The sequence below is a fragment of the Delphinapterus leucas genome, chromosome 18 (assembly GCF_059928025.1).
Source record: "Delphinapterus leucas isolate spDelLeu-1000000601 "Yukka" chromosome 18, BTC_Dleu_Yukka2, whole genome shotgun sequence".
NCBI classification, from domain to species: domain Eukaryota; kingdom Metazoa; phylum Chordata; class Mammalia; order Artiodactyla; family Monodontidae; genus Delphinapterus; species Delphinapterus leucas.
Window position 1 is genome coordinate 69,019,084 of NC_143146.1, and position 20,614 is coordinate 69,039,697.

General features: G+C 39.6%; 1 long non-coding RNA gene across 1 annotated transcript in view; it reads right to left on the bottom strand.

Moving 5' to 3' along the window:
* Positions 1-3,091: 3,091 nt before the first annotated feature.
* Positions 3,092-20,614, bottom strand: part of LOC149746873 (uncharacterized) — a 108,044-nt gene continuing 90,521 nt past the window's right edge. The window contains exon 3 of the long non-coding RNA XR_016388722.1: positions 3,092-17,566. This is a non-coding gene — a long non-coding RNA (uncharacterized LOC149746873). The remainder of the gene's footprint in view (positions 17,567-20,614) is intronic.

The following is a 20,614-nucleotide window of genomic DNA, read 5'->3' on the forward strand; positions in this document are numbered from 1 at the left end:
AGTGATGTTTAAAATGATTAAATATATTCAGTGTGATAATAACTATGAAGTTATCCCTTAAATGCATTAGTATGGAAAAATGGAATCATATTTCAGCCCCTAAAATACAGCACTCACAAATATTCTGAAGTATTTTGCTTCTCCATTTTACCATAATGGATACAAATTCTAAGCATAGCAAATGCCCGCTTCTTTTTATTCCAAAGCTTTAAACTCCAAAAGTGAAACATCACCTCTATTCCTGGTTTGCAGTAGCCTTTAACAATGAAACATATTTTGACTATATCAAGGTCTTATATGAATTAAAGTTGTTAAGCCCAAGAAGGTCTGAAAATTTTCTCTCCTTACATAGAGAGAAAATGAGAATTATTATTATTTATTTTCATAATTATTATTATTTTCTAAAGGCAAAGATGATATCAGGAAAAGACTTGAGGGACTAAGTATATATATAGAAAAGCTAGATAGATATAATAAAAACATGGTAAAGATACCATATATGACACTATCTAGTATTATAGCCACTATGACACTGAGCACTTGAAATGTGACTAGTCCAAATTGAACTGTGCCATAAGTGTAAAGAATACACACCTTTTGAAGAATTAGTGCAAAAACATGTAAACTATTTCATTAATAATTTTCATATTGATTATGTTGAAATAGTAATATTTTGGATATTACCAGATCAAATAAGATCTATTTTAAAAATTAACTTCACCTGGTTCTTTCCCATTTTTTAACTTAGCTACCAGAAAATTGAAAATTACATATGTGGCTCACATTGTAGTTCTACTGGACAGCACTGCTACACAGAATCATTTTTTCTTTTCTAATTTTACTCTCAGTTTAAATTTGTCTTTCAATGGACATCAGCTCCTAAGCGTATGCAGGCTAGATATTTTTAAAAGCTGTCTTCTCATAATGTCCTCTGGATAAATTATAACAAGTACATTTTAAAATTCATTGATGAGCTTGCAGGACAGTATGTAAAATACCTACCAGGAAGTAAATGAGTTGAAAGCAAATGATTTAGAAGCAAACTCTTAACCCAGAATCTGTCTGTCCTGGGGGCAAAAGGAGAGCTTCCGGGATGACTTGGAATTGAACAAAGCCCTGGGACCACTCAAAGTGGCAAAGGTGAAGGTGGGATGTGACATTAGGTCAGGAGTGTGAAGAGGACTATAGTATTGTAAAAAAAAATGGGCCAGAAAAAAAAAAAAAATCCACCTGCCAGAAAAGGGATCCTTTAAAGAATCTTTGCTCTCTCCACTATGGTTTCAAATGGAAAACAGACATATAATAGAGAAGATTAACACATTCAGTATCTGGTTCTTAAAACACACACCCTGTAAAAATTATAAATCTCTGACAAACTTGCATCAGAAAAATTGGTATGAATAAGCTATACTAGGAATTTTAAAAAGAGAACATAATTACAGATAAAGCAGAGATTACAAACTTCAAAGAGAATGCTATGGATAACTTTGTGCCATTAAATCTTTTTTTTTTTTTTTTTCCTCTATGCGGGCCTCTCACTGTTCTGGCCTCTCCCGTTGCGGAGCACAGGCTCTGGACGCGCAGGCTCAGCGGCCATGGCTCACGGGCCCAGCCGCTCCGCGGCATGTGGGATCTTCCCGGACCGGGGCACGAACCCGTGTTCCCTGCATCGGCAAGCGGATTCTCAACCACTGCGCCACCAGGGAAGACCGGTGCCATTAAATCTTAAAGCTCCATTAAATGGTCAGAAGCCTAGAATGAAATAATTGACCTATTCTGACTGAAAAAGAAATGAAAAGCCTCAAGAGTCTTACAATAATTGAACAAATTGAATCAGTAGTCTAAAATATTCTCACAAGGAAGACACCAGGCCCAGACAGGTGAGTTCTATGTACCTTTCAAGGAATGAATCATTCCTATATCTTATACATTCTTTTGGGAAATTATAAAAAGGGATACTTCCCAAATAACTTTATGAGGCCACAGTAAATTGATCCCCAAACTTGGCAAGGACAGAATGAGAAAGAAAATTTAAATACAATCTCATTCATGAACTTGCATATAAAATTCCTAAACAAAATGTTAGCAAATCTAGCAATGGATATTTTTAAAAAATCTTTACCAAATTGGAATCAAGTTTATTTCACTTACTTGAACTTCTATAAAAAGGCAACATATCAGTGGTTGCTAGGAATTGGAGCTGGTGGGAAGGAATCAGTTACAATGGGCACAAAAGTGTTTTAGGATAAGTGAACTGTTCTAATCTTGATTGTGGTGATGAATAACCTGTATAAATTAAATGGGAGAATTTTATTGCATATTACATGAATTCATTAATAAAAAGAGAAACAAAAGAAAGATTTAAGGGGCTCCACTGGCCAAATCTGGGAAATGGTGGCAAATTACAATCCAGTGAATAAAATAAGAACCCATGAGATGGTACTGATAATGAATGAATGAATTAATGAGAGAGAGAAGGGAAAGCTCTTTCTTATAGTATAATGCTGACTAATACGTATTGGAGAAATGATAGAATTTTAAACATATCAATACTTTGCAAACATCATAGTTAAAATTGACTGAGGTAAGAATTCTCAATGGATGCTAAATCTAGGGGAAAAATACAGTGCCAAATATCTCCCCACAAAGTACTTAATAATCACAAAAGGAAAATTAATAACTGTACAGTGGGCACGAACCCACGTCCCCTGCATCGGCAGGCGGACTCTCAACCACTGCGCCACCAGGGAAGCCCTTAAGATAGTTTTAATGTAAGAGTTTGTTATGTACTCACATGAAACAATCTTCATCATTTACCATTGAATAGAATAACCAAGGTGCAGAGGAGTGTGTATGATATGCTACTGTTTATGTAAGAAAAAGGTGAATATATGGGCTTCCCTGGTGGCGCAGTGGTTGAGAGTCCGCCTGCCAATGCAGGGGACACGGGTTCGTCCCCCGGTCCGGGAGGATCCCACATGCCGCGGAGCGGCTGGGCCCGTGAGCCACGGCCGCTGGGCCTGTGCTTCCTGAGCCTGTGCTCCACAGCGGGAGAGGCCACAGCAGTGAGAGGCCCGCGTACCGCAAAAAAAAAAAAAAAAAAAAAAAGAAAAAGGTGAATATATATACACACACATTTCCTTGGATATGCATAGATTATATCTCAAAAGGTAAACTACAAATTAGTCATATTCTTTGCCACTGGAAGGAGGAATTAAAAATGAGAAGGAGATTTTTCACTTTACACTCTTTTGTCCCTCTTGAATTTTAAACCATTATTTAGTCCAAATGATAAATCAATGTGAAAAGATTTAAATACCTGCCAGAGCTATACATTGGGGGAAATGTGGAACAATGGACGCTCTCATATATCACCGAGGGAAAATTAAATAGCGCAACAAGTTGAAAAATAGTTTGGCCTTATCTTGCAAATGTGAACATATCCAAAGCCTGAGAACCCTTTGATCAGAAATTCTACTCCTAACTATACGTGATTCTGGCAAATGTGCACAAAAGTCACATTTAAGAATGTCCACGGCAGCCTTGTTCACAGTAGAAAAACACTGGGCACAACTGAAATCTGGTTGGGCAGAGAATAGATGAATTTGTGATACACTGAAATAGTATACAGCAGTGGAAATGAATGAATTTTAGTTGCCTATAAAAAATCATGAACTGTAATGTTGAGTAAAAAGTGAAGTCACATGCAAAATAATACCATTTTATAAATACCCACTAATGTAAAGTTTAATCATATATTTGTTATACTGTAAATGTAGTAAAGCTACAATGAAAACTAAAGGAACTATAATTACACAGCTCCTAATACTGATTCCCTCTAACAAAGGGAGGATATTAGGGGGAAGGAAAACATAAAAGAATTCAACAATCTGTATGGTTTGGGAATATTCTATTTCTTAAAACATTCCTAAAAAACATAAAAACAAAACTCTAAGAATGCTTTTCAAGGAGAGAGTTAGAAAATACACAGTGGATAGGAAGAATATAAATTGGAGTGATAGAATAACGCAGGTAGAATGCATCCTCCCCAATCAGTGTATGTGGATGAAGAAAGAGCTGATTATCAGATGGTGGAGTTCCTCCTACTGGGGTCATCCCTCTGTCTCTCTGACAGAGAAATGACAGAGGAAAGGTCTTGGCTAACAGGGAAAGGTGACAGCTTGAGCTACGAAAAAAGTCAAACCAAGCCTTAGTAAAATGTTCCTCTACTTCCGATGAGTGTCTTCTCCCACCTTCAAGCTGGGGAGATGGCTGACAATATTCACTTATTCATTCAACAAACACTATTGTGTGTCTAGGCACAGGAAAGCACAGTGAACAAGAGGTGCAAGACCTTCTTCCTTCCTCCTCCTCTGTGAACTCTTCTGCATCTCTTCTGTGAGCATAATATCATGGTCTGTCCCTGTCCTCAGGGATCTAACCCCACTCTCCTTTCCTTTACACTCTAGGGATAATTTCTGACACTTTACAAGTTAATAATATCACATCTGTGTAATCAAATGCTTTCTGGGTATCTCCACTTACATTTTTCATGGCTACCTGTTGGAGAAATAAAACGATCCTACCAACACAAGACCCCTCCATACCAATACAGAAGTGAGAGAGAAAACAATTAAAATTGAGGGTTATCAGATTTACATACATGTAAGGGTAGCTAGAATATGTCTACAAGTCTGGACAGAATTTCACATAACTTCATTTATAAAAGTAAAAGAGAAAAGCAGTAACAATTTTTCTCATCTCCACTGGAGACAAGAGGACACACCTCTGGTGGGTGACTGTCTCACATACACCTTCTGAGGGACTTCCAAGTTCATCTTGGAGGTTGTGTTTACAGTTCCAAGGTCCGAAGGCTCATGACCTTGCCTTGTGAAATCCAAGGTCAGATGCTGAATGAGAATGCCTGTATTTTCAAGGAGATACCCTAAGGAAGGGAGAGAAGGGAGGAAGCCACTTCCCTCCTCTTTAGTAAACAAAGCGAGCTTGATCATCTCACCTTTACATTTGAAACGTGATCAGTTTACCCTTATACACCACATATGTATTATTTTCTAAGCTGAACTTCAGCTTCAGCCTACTCCTTCCTCTGAGTCCCTTACCCAGTATCACAGGGAATTGTACCACCAAGCCAACATGTCTCTGTCCAAACCAGAAATTAAGACATTATATTTGCCTTTTGTCTCCTTTCCAGATTCCCTTCCCACATGATCATTAGAAACTCCTGGCCATTCTACCTCATAAATGTCTATTCGTCCATCTCTTTGTTCTACCCTCACTGCCCTGATCCAGGCCACCCTCCTCTGGGGGTCAGCAGAAGCTCCTCATCAGGTGTCTCCACTTCCAGGATGGGCTCCGTGCAGGGCAGTGGGATTACGGGAATGGATAGAGAAGGCTGAACAATTTGTGTTTACCTCTTTTTTGTCAAAAGGAGAATTTAATAGAAAATTGAGACATAAAAAACTGTTCTTCAGCACCCTCCTCACACCTTTTTACCCCAGTTTCTGTGCTTCTTCATTTTAGAAATAAAGCTTGCTTTTCCCTTTTCACACTTTCCAAAATAGTTCTTCTCCTCTCTTAGTTTTCTTTTCCATTTAGCAGTCATCCACCCCCAAATATTAATGAGAAGTTAAGAATACCATAAAATAGAAAACAGCAACGTGTAGATTTTATTTGGCCGAGTGCCATTGGCTGCTTCTTTAGAACCGAAAGCTTGTCCTCATTCTGCAAAGTCCCCAGAATGGATGCAGGCAGTGGGTGCTCGGTATGTATTGCGCTGATGATGAAGAATAGATGAGGAAGGCTGTCAAATGAGAAAGCCTTGGGGTTTAAGATGTAATATTGGTCTGTTTGTGGTACACTTGTTGCAAAGCCCTTAAGGGAGCAGTTATTTCTTTCCTGGAAAATAATTCCTCACAGGCTTGTCCATCTGGGAAGGCATTGAGGCATAGTTGGGAGGGGGTTCGGGGGTAGGTTGAGGGAGGGTTAACAGTTATGGAGACAAAGGGCTACAGTGCCAGGCAAACAACTGCGGAAAACATGAGATGTTGACGTGGGCAAATGGCTTGAGCCCAGTGATTGAAGTGATTGTGTTCACTTCCGGCTGTGTAAGTAGATCACTATGGCAGGCAGGGATTTTGTCTTTGTTGTCTTTGTTAATCACTTATGATAGTGGCAGTCCACTTATTTTCTGAATTTCAAGCCCTGGTGGGAATTTCCTCAGCACTCCAAGTAAAGAAAGGAAAGTGGTTGTTGTTTTGGTTTTCTTCTTTTAACTGAAACCCTTAAATCTTATGAGAAGAAAACATGTCGTATAGTTGTAATCTTTGTGGTGTCATTTGCACTGCTATTCTGAAAGCTTGTCAGTGTTTCCTTTGGAAATCAGTCCTTTTATAGGTTTATAGCTGTCATAAAATACCCCAGGGATGGAAATGTGCCACCTACAGAATTTCTGGTTCACCTGCTGCACAGCATAATGGATACAGGTACTTTTGCTTTTACCTGATCTTTATCATCAAAGAATACCAAACAAATACTTTTAGCCTGGTACCTGGCACTCTACTGCATTTTATGGAAACAGGAAAGACAAGTTCAATTATAGTCTGTACACCTATTACTTGTCCATAGAAAAGGCAAACAAGATCCTCCCCCTCAAAGGTGACAGACTCGCAAAATGCTGTGTGAAAACCACCAGATCTTTCTCTTCAGGATTCCATGCACTGGAACCACAGCCAGGCTATTTATCAAGAACAATTATTATTCCATGGGCATGTGTGATGATGCAATTTCATTTTCTCTTCATCAGGCTGAGAGAACAGTCTCATGAATCCTAAGCTCTCCTAATGTCCTAGAAAGACCTCAGGACTTCATGTTGCTATTTGTTATCTAAAATATATATGTTTCCTTGATGGTCCAGACCTTTGATAGGAATGATTTATGATTTTGATGCCTGAAAGTATAGCAGGGGCTCTGGAAGATGATCTATCTAATGTGGTTTTATAACTAAGCCCCAAACTACTTAGAGCTCCAGTTTCCTCATTTATAAAATGTGAATAACAATAAGACTTTTATTTTTCTCTATTTTATTTAATTTTAAGGTAACGCCTGCACATGGTAAAGTGGGAAAAAATAAAAAATCCTTATGTTTTGTATAAGGATACACAAAAGATGTGTCTCTACTACTTTCACTGTTTCCCACCCTCCCAACTCCAGCTGCCACTGTGTCTCCTGTGAGTCTTTCCAGAGTGATTCTTTGCTCATGTGTACGTACACATGTATGAAGATGGATATGCTCATGTGCATATATTCTTTCTGTTTATTCCAGACAATATTTACATAATATTATAGCATTTTAATTAATAATTAAAATTTTCTAGTTATAATATTCCTTTTCTTCTTTATAATGTCTTCTCTTCAGCCCCTATATGCTAACAAGTCCTGATTTACTTCTTCATAAGTATATGGCAGTGATCTTGTATGTGAGATAGGGTTTCTTTCATGAAATAAATAAGTTTCTGGGACCACACCTCTCAAAAATCAAAAAATATGCTGTGCTCTGCGCTCACAAGTGACCTTGATGAAGACTGTATAATGACTGCAAAAATGAGCACACGATAGTTTGATTGTGACATTCTGAAGGAGCTCTTTTTATGAGACCTGTCTCAACTCCCAATTTTTTATTTTTGCATGCCTATAAGCATGCTCAATTTTTTACACATGTCAATTTAAATTTTTTCCTCTATAATTACTGACGATTTTTTGTTAACCATTATTGTGTCTTTCCAACAACAACCAATTCTCCAATTCTCTGAACACCAATTGAGTGCTCTACAATTCATTTCAATTCTGACACCAACTACCTGGAGTTAGCACACATCCCATAGATCAAGGGCTCAGTCCCATAAGACTGGCTCTACTTCAGACACCACTGCAAATAGGGTCTCCAGGCTACCCACACTTCTGCCCAGCTGACTGCATTTTCAGGGGTTCCTACAACTACCCCCTCCAGGTTTGATAATTCACTAGAATGACTCCCAGAATTCAGGAAAGCACTATACTTCTGATTATATTTTTATTATAAAGGATCTAATTCAGGAATAGGCAAATGGAAGAGATGCATAGGGCAGGGTAAGGAAGGAGATGAAGAGCTTCCACGTCCTCTCTGTTCACCAGTCCAGGAACTCTCTAATCTCATTGTTCAAGTTGTTCAAGGGTTTTTACTAAAGTTTCATTACACATCACATAAGCATGACTGATGACTCATTATTCATTGGTGTATCTGGCCACCTTGCTAAACATAGTTTTAAGATGTTTCTTGTTGATTTTATTCCTTTTCTAGGTAAACTGCTTATCCCATTCAATGAGTTTTTCTCCTTGCCAATATTTATACACATACATTCTTTATTTTATTGCACCAGCTAGGACTTTCCACACAACACTGAATACTGGCAATGGTAGCAAGCTTCCTTATCTTACTTTTGAACCTAATGGGAACACACCTACCATTTCACCATTAAGTCCTGGATTGCTGGCACATATTTTTTCTGGAATTAAACAAATTTTCTTCTATACTAATATGAGAAGATTTTTTTGAAATCATGAATAGGTATTAAATTTTGTCAAATTCTTTTTTAGCATCTATTAAAATGATTAGATTTATTTTTCATCTGTTAATATAACGAATTACAATATATTCCTCATGTTACTGTTTCTTGCAATGCTTGACTAAACACTCTTTGGTCTTTTAATACATGGTTAATATTTTATGTTGAATTTTTACATTCTCTCATAAATGAATGGGATAGAGCTCTCTTTTCTGGTGTTGAACCACCTGAAATATATGAATAACTAGTTAAAATCTCCTTCAGATATCAGGTTTATACTAATTGTTTTCTAAATTATATGCATTTAGAAATACAAAGTCGCAGTTTAACAATTAAACCCAGGGCTGCAAACTCAAATCTGTACACAGACCAGGAAAATATCATACATAAATGCAGCAACCTATGTAAATGTTTTTATGTACATTGAACAAGTGGCAGGTCCTCTGGCAGAGAAACTCACGAACCTTCTAACGGATCAGCTTCTACTCGGGTCCAAATACTGCAGGCAGAAAAGTAAGTATGGTGCTGCCAGATCTACCAGCTACTTAATTACTCTTAGATACCTAGCTCAAATAGAAAAAGAAACGAACACTCTCTCAGCCTTGTTTTTGACTTTTCAATTAGACAATAAATCTTAGGATTAACGCATACATGTGCACATCAGAAAGCCTCACTCATTTCTTTAGCCAACCAGAAGAAAAGAAAAAAATGTTCCTGGGAACTTCCCATCAATAGACCAGCAGAGAGCTTTAAAGAGGCCTGAAAACAAGGCAGGCTGCTTTAAAAATTACAGCATAATTTCAAATGTAAGAAAGCAGAGGTGATTCTGAAAGACAATGAGATCACTGAAAAGTACTTGCTAATCAGATTTTTATGTATAGTGATAAAAATGAAAATCTTGAACTGTCTCTAGATCTCATAACTAGCCAAATAAACCTAGACATGACAGTAACTCATTATTTTTGGCCTCAGATGAAAACTATAATTCTCTAGCTTAAAAGCACAAAGTTAGAAAGCAGAAAACTTCAGACACTTTTGGAAAATACAAGCAAATGCACTAAATAAGTCTTAGTTGATGCAAATTCTACATCCTCCATAACAACAACAACGACAACAAATAACTGCACATAATCTCTTGGGTCCTACCTTCTGCTTTTACTGGATGTAGTTAATATGCAACCCTTGCTTCCTTCAGGCATACCTACTTGGGGGAAAGCCATCACAGAGGGCTGGTATCAAAAGCAGTGGTAATAAAAGATAAGGGAAAGAAGGCTAAGGCTTTGAAAATCCACATGCATACACTCACAAACTGACACATATACACACAGAAGTGTCATTAGTGCTCTTAGCTTCCCAAATCATTTCCCATTCCCTGCAGAATCCCAAATAGCTCATATATTCATTCAGGAGCCATTTTGTTCTTCTCACTGAAGTCTGGAGTGTTGCTTTTTCCAACCATCATCATTAACTTGGCAGTGAGTCTTTGGCAGATTCTATGGACCACTGAGCCTGTTCTGGATGTCTGTTGAATAGCACTTTGAGAAATGCTGAAGTAAAGGCAGAACATTTATTTTTTTTAATTAATTTTTATGGGAGTATAGTTGATTTACAATATTGTGTTAGTTTTTGCTGTACAGCAAAGCGAATCAGTTATACATATATCCACTCTTTTTTAGATTCTATCCCCATTTAGGTCATTACAGAGAATTGAGTAGAGTTCCCTATGCCATACAGTAGGTTCTTATTAGTTATCTAGGGCAGAACCTTTAGTATCACATCAGCACTGTCTGATCTGTCTCTCTGAATAATGTGCCCTACCAATGTTGCTGAGAGTCCTGTTCCAATGAGCTCTCAGTTTTCAGCTAGATGAAGCATTTATCCTGACCCAACAGTTGTAAGTGTATTAGAGTATGTGAAACTGCAGTAACAAATAGGCCCAACATGTAAGGCCTCCAAATAACAGAGTCTTCTCATTTATGTGATAGGTCAGGTGGCTCAGGGTGGTTCATGTCAGTGGGGGCCATTTGTTCCACAGTCATTCAGGGCACCAGGCTAGTAATGCCTGTCATCTCTGACAGATGTCTTTCAAAGTCAGCAAAAATGGGAAGAATATGGAAGAACATGTGTGGTAGACTTTTATGCCAGGCCTAGATAGGACAAACGTCACTTCTCCTCATATTCCATTCACTATAAATATAATTTGGCCACACCAAACTGTAAGGGCAACTGGAAAATGAGTTCTAGCTGAGCGCTGGGAAGGAGAGGAAACAGATTCTTGTAAATAGCTAGCAATCTCACCATAGATGGGAAGAAATATCTTCTAGATCAACTGCCTCTGGGGATTCCATAGAAAAAAATAGACCCTCTTTCTCTACAGTTTTTTTTTTTCCATTTCCTGTTTCAAAAACCTTACATAGTACTCATCCCGTATGTTGAAGTACCAAATAGCTGTGTTTCAATATAAGCCACATATTTTTGTATTTTATATATTAAAGGCTTTCTGGCTTAGAATCCCTCTGCCTTTCTCCCATCTCCGACATGTGAGATACATTCCTGTTACAATCAAAGCAGGGGGATTATGGAAGACACCAAACACATGATCTCTGCCCTCTAGAACTGGGCAATTGAGTTTCCAGAAAAGAGGAGACAAAATCATAAACACAATGAGTGATATAACAATACACTGTTAAATATCCTTTCATTATAAGAACAGGAGAAACAACACGCTATCACTGGGAAGTTCCTGATTCATTGTCTTATGCACACAGCATGCATGAGTGTCTCAGGGATAAAGAGGAGAAATCGTTTTGAAGGTTGGTTATATTTTAATCAGAAAACCAATTTATTAATTTTATAACCAGTAATTTTAGATCTTAAAAAACCTCATGCCTAGAAAGCTTGGCAGTGTGCCAGCTTATTTTTTGTACATCCTCTAGGTTTCTCTTTTTGCATATTGGATGAGTAAAAAACTCATTAAATTGTATTTCATTTTGCCTTCTGTCTTCCTTCATAAAATAATGAAGTCAAAGGTGAGAACTACCGCTGTTAGAGAAAAGCCCTTGATGAGTGCAAGGAAAGGTGACTCATTAACAACTATTTAATCAAAGTGTTACACAATCCAACTGTTGCTTTAAAAAAGCTTTCTTCCAAGTTTTGCTGTATTCAATTGCAGTATGAAACTCTGCATTAAACCACAGATTCTCCAAATTCAATAAAAGGAAACGTTAAAAGATATGTTTTTCAAATGCCTCTAGCTGGCCATATGCCCTAATCACATACAGGCTTCAAAATGGTTTTCTACTGACAATAACGGGATCTATAAAGAGTATTGCTGTGGAGTGATTTGAGAGCGCAGGAGCATCCTGACCCTCGCCTCTGGCAAGCTGCGTGCACCTGGACAGGAATACAGATGGGCAGACGGAGGCCTAGCACCGAGTGCGGGCGGCTCCGAGCTGCAGCGGCAGGTTGCTCAAATCTCTCTGAGGGGAAGAGGACGGCTGATTAGCTGCTGACCTTCTGCCCTCGGAGGGCAACCTCACACAGCATAGATGGCAACGCAATTATTGCAATAGTTCAGCAAAGTGGGAGTTTTTAAAAAGAGGTTGGTGGAGCTGCTCTCTGAGTCCCTGACCTTTACTGGGCTGTCCCACGTGACCGTGCGCAGCGCCTGTGGGAGATGAGCACCAGGGTCAGCCCCAGCTAGACTAGGGAAACAGGCGGCAGGGAATGAGGGGCTCAGGGAGGCTCCCGCATTCAGTCACACGGTGGGTCTAGACTCCTGCCTGGCTGAGGAAAGTGCTCCGGAGCAGACCAGCCCCGTGTGCGGTCCACGTTGAGTGGACTCTGAGTGCTGGGTAGGTAAACACCTACAAGAGGCAGCCCCGAAGGTGGGGAGAACATGGACTATGGAATGGAAAGGTCTAGGTTCATAACATAGATCTGCCTCTTACACATCTCCCTCCCTCCTCCCTCCTCGGGATGCCGGAAAAAGTCACCTTAAGCTCCAGTTCCTTCATCTGTGAAGGGAGAGTTACAACACGTACCATTCAAGGGTTGCCGCATGGAGCGACTGTGATATCTCTGAAAGGGCTTTGAAAACAGCCAAATGTTACAAACATTGTCGAATGATGTTAAAGAATAGAAAAGAAATTCTAAACAGAGATCCTGACATGAGAGCCCTATTTCTTTAGGGAGAATTGCACATTCATCAAACAATTTGAGGAAAATCAGCAAGCAGACAAAACCCACAAAATTACTCGATAATGACATGAATGCTTCTCATTTACCTAAGCACATATGTACGTTACATACCCACTTAAGGTTCTCAGAATGCATTCTTTCAGTTGAGTGATCCTCACAACAACTGGGGGATGGAGCAACGTTAGCCCTCATCTCCCTGTTATGACACATTTGTTGTGCCATGCCCTGGTCAACATGCTTTACGTGTTGTGAGGATCATGACATTCTTACAGATAAACAATGAGGTAGATACTAGTATCCTTTTAATTTTAGAAACAGGGAAACAGAGGCACAGAAAAAGCTAAGAAACATGCCCAAGATCAGACAGGTAGTTTAGTGCTTAGAGGCAAGTTAAGAACCCAAAGACATGGCCTCCACAGTGCTACACCACTATCTCAGGTGTGGGAGCTGAGGTTCAGAGACCAAAGGACCTTCTATAAAGCAAGGGAAGATTCAGTACGAAATCATGGGTCTTTTGGTCCAGTGATCAGAAACCAAATGTTAGAGTAAAGAAGCTTAACCTATTAGCTCTATTTTCTCCTTGATTATATATTTTTAAATAAAATCAATTCATTAGAAGAATTAAACATTTTCAGAGTTATACATATTAACTTGGATAATTTAGGACCTAAGTTTGAAAATCATAGGAAGATCTAAGTTATTTCAAAAACTCCATCGACTAACATTTACATTTGTAGTCACTCCCTAATCTTCCACATTCCTCCTCATTCTCGATTTTTCTCTTGCCCTGGAATCTGCTTGTTTCAAGCATTTGTGTCTCCTGACCCATTTTGCTGTGAGCCAAAATTCCTGTAGCCTTTTGTCATTTGCTGCCTTTCCCCCTGGCTAGTCTGTTCTCATCTTCTTGATCAAATTCCTAAACAAATGCACAGCTCAGCTCGGTGTAACCTGGACTTAAGGATTCTGTTTCCTTCAGAGGAGAAGATTTTAGCTAATCCCAGAGAAGGCCTCGATCCCACCATGGATTAGCTTTCTGAGTACTCAGGGCTGTCACATCATTTTGTCTGCCAAAGGCAGGGAAGGGAGAACACAACAGCCAACTATCCCCTTGTCACAGAATGTAAGTGCCCTTCCCTGCCTCTCTCCTGTAAGAAACAAAATAAATCAGTCACTCCTCCCATGAGGGTCCCCAAACTGGGAAAGATTCCTTCTTCGGCATCAGGGAGAACCAGATTTGTGAATTGGGAGGCAGTGTGCCCCAGAGCACAAACCCAGGCTTGGTAATCCATCAGTCATGGTCCTCCTCACAGAGGTGCTGAGAGAAGCAAGAGAAATGTTCTGTGGGAGGGGTTCTTGACAGTTTGGGTCTGAATAGATGGTTCCTAAATAAGGGACCAGGATTGGTTTGAATTTTGACCCACTATTTAATGGCTTTGACGTCTGGGTGTATCACTTAACTTTTCTGATCCTCAGTTTCCTCGAGTACTGTAGTTCAGTTCAACAGTTAACAAACATCCACTGAGGGTCAGAGTTAACTCATCAAACATTCATTAAGTACTTATCGTAAGCAAGACCTGTGCTTTCTCCTGGAAATACAGATGTGAATAAATTGGATACCATCTCTGCACCAATAGAAATATGGTCTAGAGTTAGGCATCTACAAAAACATGAGGAAAATGCCTGACCGTAAGATTCCTTTCAAAATTCAGTGAAATAAGTAGAGCATGTGGCACATAGTAGGCACTCAATATACATTATAGTCACTGTGTCAGATCTTTAGAAATTTGCACATATAACAACTGAATCAATATCAATAGCTTCAATGGGATCTTACCTGAAAGCTTAGCCTGCTCTCCTTAGGGAGAACCCTTCTATTTAAGGGGATCAAGGACCCTCGTTATAGAAAACATAACATGAAAAACACATCTGAACTGAGCATATTCAAGTTTGTAAATATGGGGCAGCTAATTTTTTCATCATGCTCCCCATTTTCCATTTGGGATATATTGAATCCTTTTGAAATTTGACAAGTAGCTTGGGCTTTTCAGTGAGAAGAAACTTAAGAAAGTTCAAAGCCATAATATTCCAGCAACTAAACTAGGCAACAATGACTACAAAATGGCATTTTAGAAATGGCCCTGCAGAAGTCACCCAGTAATGGCCTAGGTGGGTTAGACCCTCTCAGCTAAAGGTCAGGCCTGCTGTAGCAAAAGGAAAAAGGAAATTTAGGCAATTTTCCAAGTAATTTAGGGGAAAAACACTTTCATCTCCGTTCTCTCGAGGTACAATGATTGGCACAAATCTCTACCCTGGCAATGGAGACCAGGCCATTGTGGAACCAAGGCTGAGTCAGCCATGCAGGAAACGTGGAGTGAGGGCTGTGAGCAGAAAGGACTCAGGAGGAAAGCACATTCTTACTGAGCGTTAGCTGGATGGCTGCTCTGTCTACCACATCGATTTGTTCGCCTTTCATTTGCAAGTCACCAACTCAACACTCCAGCTTTGCTGATAGAAGGTGTTCACTTATATTAATTCATATGGAATTTTTCTGGTAGTCATTCTCCTCACTTTAAATGCAGCAGAGTGATTACTTCTGAACCCAGAGAGCAGGGAGCATTCGGAGTCAGAGAGGTGGGCAAACAACTGCACAGCAATCAGAATCAGAACTCGACAGGAAAAGAGCTTCCTCACTGGGCTGCCAACCAAAATCACATCAAACAATTTTAAAGGAACTAAGAACTTGTTTTCACTGCTTCTCCCTATCTGCATCTCTCTCTGGCAGGATGTTTACTTACTGCTCAGTCTGAGCAATTGCACCAGTTCACTAAAGATAAATAAATAAACCCCACCTGGTGACTGTTTTATCATCCTGAAGTCCAACCTCTAGGAATAATTTTGCCAAGTTAAGCTTTGGCAGGAAAGGGAACTTCTGGATGCAGTGCCCACCATCTTGGCTCTACCTTTTCTGGGCTATACACACTCAGTTACTTCAGATAAATCACAATGGATTATACCTTAACCAAGGAGGAAAATATTGTATGGGGGGAAAACAAGACTTTAGAAACAAAAAGGATTCTAAGAAATGATTCCATCACTTAGTGCCTGATTTTTGGTAAGTTACCCAACCTCTCTGAACTTGGTTCTTCATCTATACAATGAATATTAGTGGGTATTAACTTGTTAACATAAGTAAAGCCCTATCACAGGGCTTGGATAAAAACAAGTACGTAGTAAAAGCACCTTCGCTCATATCTAGTGACTATGCCTCTCTGCTTCTTCTTTTCTAGGGTTCAATGGGTGGACCAGAACCCAATGTGCAGATTCAACACTCTGATGCTGAAGGAGAATTTGTTACAAGGCAGCTCTAACTCTGACTTCATCCTAATTGTATTAAACTACTAAAGTTGATTTATCTTAGCAGGTGGTCTCTTGAGAGAGATGAAATAGACCAAATAATATAGACTGAAGCTCCAAATGCTGTATTAGATGTAATTTCCCCTAGTTCCTATGCACCTCCACTCCACTTCCAAATAGTTCAACAGAATAGAAGCAGAAGTCTGAAACAGCTGTTACACTTTAGTTTCTCAACTTAATTTTAGATGCCCCAGCCAAGTCACCATTAAGCAGTAGGAATAACGTTGTGCCCAGTGATGACATGTTTTGTTTATTTATTTTGATATTATGTTTACTATAAAGTCAATCTATGCGCATGAAGAAATGAAAACAATATAGAAAAGTGTGAAGTAGAAAGTGAGCACTTTCTATAATCCCATGTGGTTCCCCATCTCCCCAAACTCGACTACACATGCACAATGAATTTGGAGGCTGACTTCCGGATGGAGCAGATGACACTTGAATTGAGTGAATTCCATTCTTCTGGAAAACAATTTCACCATTCACAACACTCAGGGTTGTGACGTTCGTCGGGAGATAGTTCTAATGGAAAGGCAATTCTGATCTTTGTATTGGCTGTGGCATCCTTGAGGGGCTCGGACAGCCACTCTATAACTGCTATACAATCACTTGCAAATGTGCCCCTTAGTACTGTTGAAGTCAAATTTAATACCATGTAGAAAATACCAAAGTATTTTGATTGCCATATATAAGTGGAAAAGATCTTTCAAATTCCTAAATTTCTTACCAGTTTTTTTGAGAATTGCCACCAAAAATAATAGCAATGACTTTTTCAACCCACAGGATATTCCTCAATTTACTGAAACAATAAACCAAACAGGCTCCATGTCCTTTATAGGTGCCCAGCACATAACTGAGGTATTAATATAAACTGCTTCAATTCTGTATTTATTATACACATAATGCATACAAAGAAATTTCTGCAATAGTCTTTTTATGGATTTTTCTATCTCTCTTTTCCCACTTGGCCACACTGGTTGACTCCATCCTACTCATGCAATATCTCCCTAAAGCAAAACGGTAAAGATGGAAAAGTTTCTACTGAAAAACTGTCTGGCTTGAGTGATCATTGGTTTTGTGAGTGATAGGGATCACTCACAAAGAAAAGTCCAAATGCTTTTCATCCAGGGTTCTCCTTACCGTGATCCAGTGTACCTTTCCAGACTCTTCTCCCCCGATCACCTCCAGGCCATGGGCTCCTAAGCACAAGTTGGATTGCTTCTACAGAATTACTCCAGCATCCTTGCCTCCATGTCTGGACTATGGCAACTTATTCTAACCACCTGAAATGCTTTTCGCCAATTCTTCTGTATCTGAGGTGTCATATTTATCTGTATGAGAAATAAAAATGTGTTTCAAAACAGCAATGAAAACAAAATGACTGTAGCCACTCCTGCTGTGAACGTTGGTGTGGCGGAGATGAGTGGCTATTGGTAGCATTGACAATGTCCATATTCAAAGAAGACAGTCCTACCAAAGCATTTGAGCTGATCAAGATTAAGGAAACACTGCCTTAAAGGCTTTGTGCTGCTTAAACGGCACAAATAGTTGTAGAAGAGAAACCTCTGATATAGTAAAGTACTGTATTGTCCGTGTGTACCTAAAGTCACTTGGAATTTGGTTTAGGAAGGGACTATAGACAATTGTTCAATGTAATAGCCTGGGAGCCTTTTGTTGTCTTTTGAGAGTCAGCCAAGGTACACCACAGAGAGGAGCTTCATGAGATAACCAGGGGATGAAGTGGAAATATTCTCCATGAGAAAGACCTGGTCACAGAGCACGGCTGCAGGCCTTTTAATTATAGGGCTTTCCCTCCAACTTCCAAGCATTTTGGCAAAGTTTACTTAACCCCCCAGCCTTGTGTCTGTGGAAATTCAGGGAGTAGAGGAGAATACAGGGGTGGGGGGTGCCCAGCAGGTCAACACAGTGTGAAAAGGAAAGCACATCCTAGAGGTGGGGCGCTCACAGAGATGGAGGACTCAACAGCAGTGGAGACCCAAAGCCAGGGTGGCTGGGAGGAAATTAAGACCCCATGAATCCCTGGAGTTCACGGACATGATGCTAGGTTCCCCCAACATATGTTATGGATATAAACCAGTTTGAGTTCAATCTTAAAGGGTACAATAACCCCAGAAAGCTAAGGGACTTAGGTAATATATGAGAAGGTGATATGTGAGCGAAATATCCATTCATGAAAGCCCAAATGAAATGCCATATTACCAACCAAGTAAGTAAAAATTAAGAGAAGATGGAAGAAAACAGGAGAGCACTAAGGAACTGCAGAGCTGGAACAAGGAGAGGGGGCAGGTGGTAGACAGCTGTTTTCAGCCCTCCCTGTCACTGCAGCCTTGTGAAGCAATGCCTGTCAATCACTTCCCTCAAAAACCCTGTCCGTGGCTTCCCCCCATTGCTTCTGTATCCCCACACATCAGAAACATCCCCAGAAGAGACAGATAGTCCTTGCTGTAAAGGAGAGGACTTAGGAGAAGGAAGGAGTACAGAGATGTAAAAAGACTCATATTGAGGTTGCCCAAATGTATTTTCTCAGTGTTGTGCTGTTTGAAGTAAAGCTCAAAAGGTCGACCCACATTTGTTAAAAGAGAACTTCTGAACTGCTGGGCTTTATAATAATGATATTCCATCCATGTTTTCCTCTATATAAAGAGGATATTAAATATGTATTAGACACAGGTGACTCAAAAGTCTTAGCTGTGATTATTCTGTGAAGAATACAATTCAATTTTTCTAATCAAAATGGAATTTTAGCATATCTTTGGAATTCTTGAAACTTACAGTATTGAAAATTTTCCTGTTTCTCTGTTAATTTGTTATAGCATATACATTAGAGCAGAAATTTCATTTGACTATGTATTTGTTTATAACTTAAAGCAATAGGATGAGGGAGAATAATAGAAACCTAGAATCATGGAGTTAGAAGGGACCACAGAGGTTGCCAAACCTTATGTTTTACAGGTAAGGATATGAAATCAAAGCCCAAGTGCAGAGAATTAGATTTTACTATTCTTGTTCTATTAACATTGGGTTTAACTAAAAGTAACAATCTCTCTAATAGAAGCTGTAAATTCAGGACCTACTCAGTGCTTATGCAGTGGTGATTCATGATGATAATGAGAGTGGGGATGACTCCATTATTAGCCCAGCTCTTCAACCCTCCTTAACTTCATACCCTTTACCATGTGACCTTTAATCTTCTCCCAGGAAGAGGGTGGACTGTATTTCCCTGCCCCTTGGCTTTGACTTTAGCTGAGTGATGGGCTTTGTCCAATAGACTAAAGTGTAAGTGACAGTGTGAGAGCCAGATCTGATCCTGTACCTTAAGAGGCCTGTGGGTTTCTGCTCACTGTCTTGAGCCACACACATTATAATGAGAAGAACATTTCTTGTCTAAACCACTGGTTCAAGGAGGATGAGAAACCCATGGAGCAGAGCCATCCCACCCCAGCCCACAGATGCACAGTAAGAAGCAGAGCTGTCCTGCGGCCTCAGTCTGAAGCAGAACCAGCCAGCCAAGCCAAGCCTGGATCAGCCACCTCCCTGCCAAACTACAGATGGGTAAGCAGTAATAAATGACCTTTGTTTTAAGCAACTGAATTTTTAAATGCCAAACGACTTATTTTCACATTATCATATACATTCTAGGCTGTATTTTACCCCAAATCAGTTAAAGTATGCCATGTTGTGCAACTTCCTTGCTCAAAGGAAATGTTCCAGAAGCTCTGGATTGCCTGAAAATAAATTTAAGTTCTTACCCTTGCTATGATTCTTTGCAGATTAGCCTCCCACGGTTTCCAACATGTTGCCTAGCTTCAGCTGGACTACTGTAATTTGTATGTGTGCCTAGAATACGGGCTTTGGAGTTATGGATATGGATTCAAATCTTGGGTCTGCCCATTTATTTGTTATTTGACTTGGGGCAAGTTCCTTTACATTAATCCCTGAGTCTCAGTTTATTTATCCGTATAATGGAGCCAACTATACCTACATCACTGGGTTATTATGGAGAGTCAGTTATGTGGTACATGGAAAGAACTGGCCATAGTGTTTGGCTTTTGGCAGGCCTGAGGGGAGGGAGGGAGTATCTGCTCTCTTTTTCTTTTGTTTCTACTTCCACCTGTTAAGGACAACAGCCCAAATCTCTGCTTTCCATCTAGGAGAACATCTAAGGTAAAACACAGCATCTCTGATGCCCATACACCTCACAAAAGAAAGGACAGTGGTGAATTTTGTTAGAAATTGGAATCCATTGAACTATATTTATTGGTGATCATGCTGCTGGTGCCAAAAGCCAGGGAAGATTCCACATTTCCTTTTTCGGTTTCTGCATTTTGTCAAACATAAACTACCTCTTCACTTGAGGT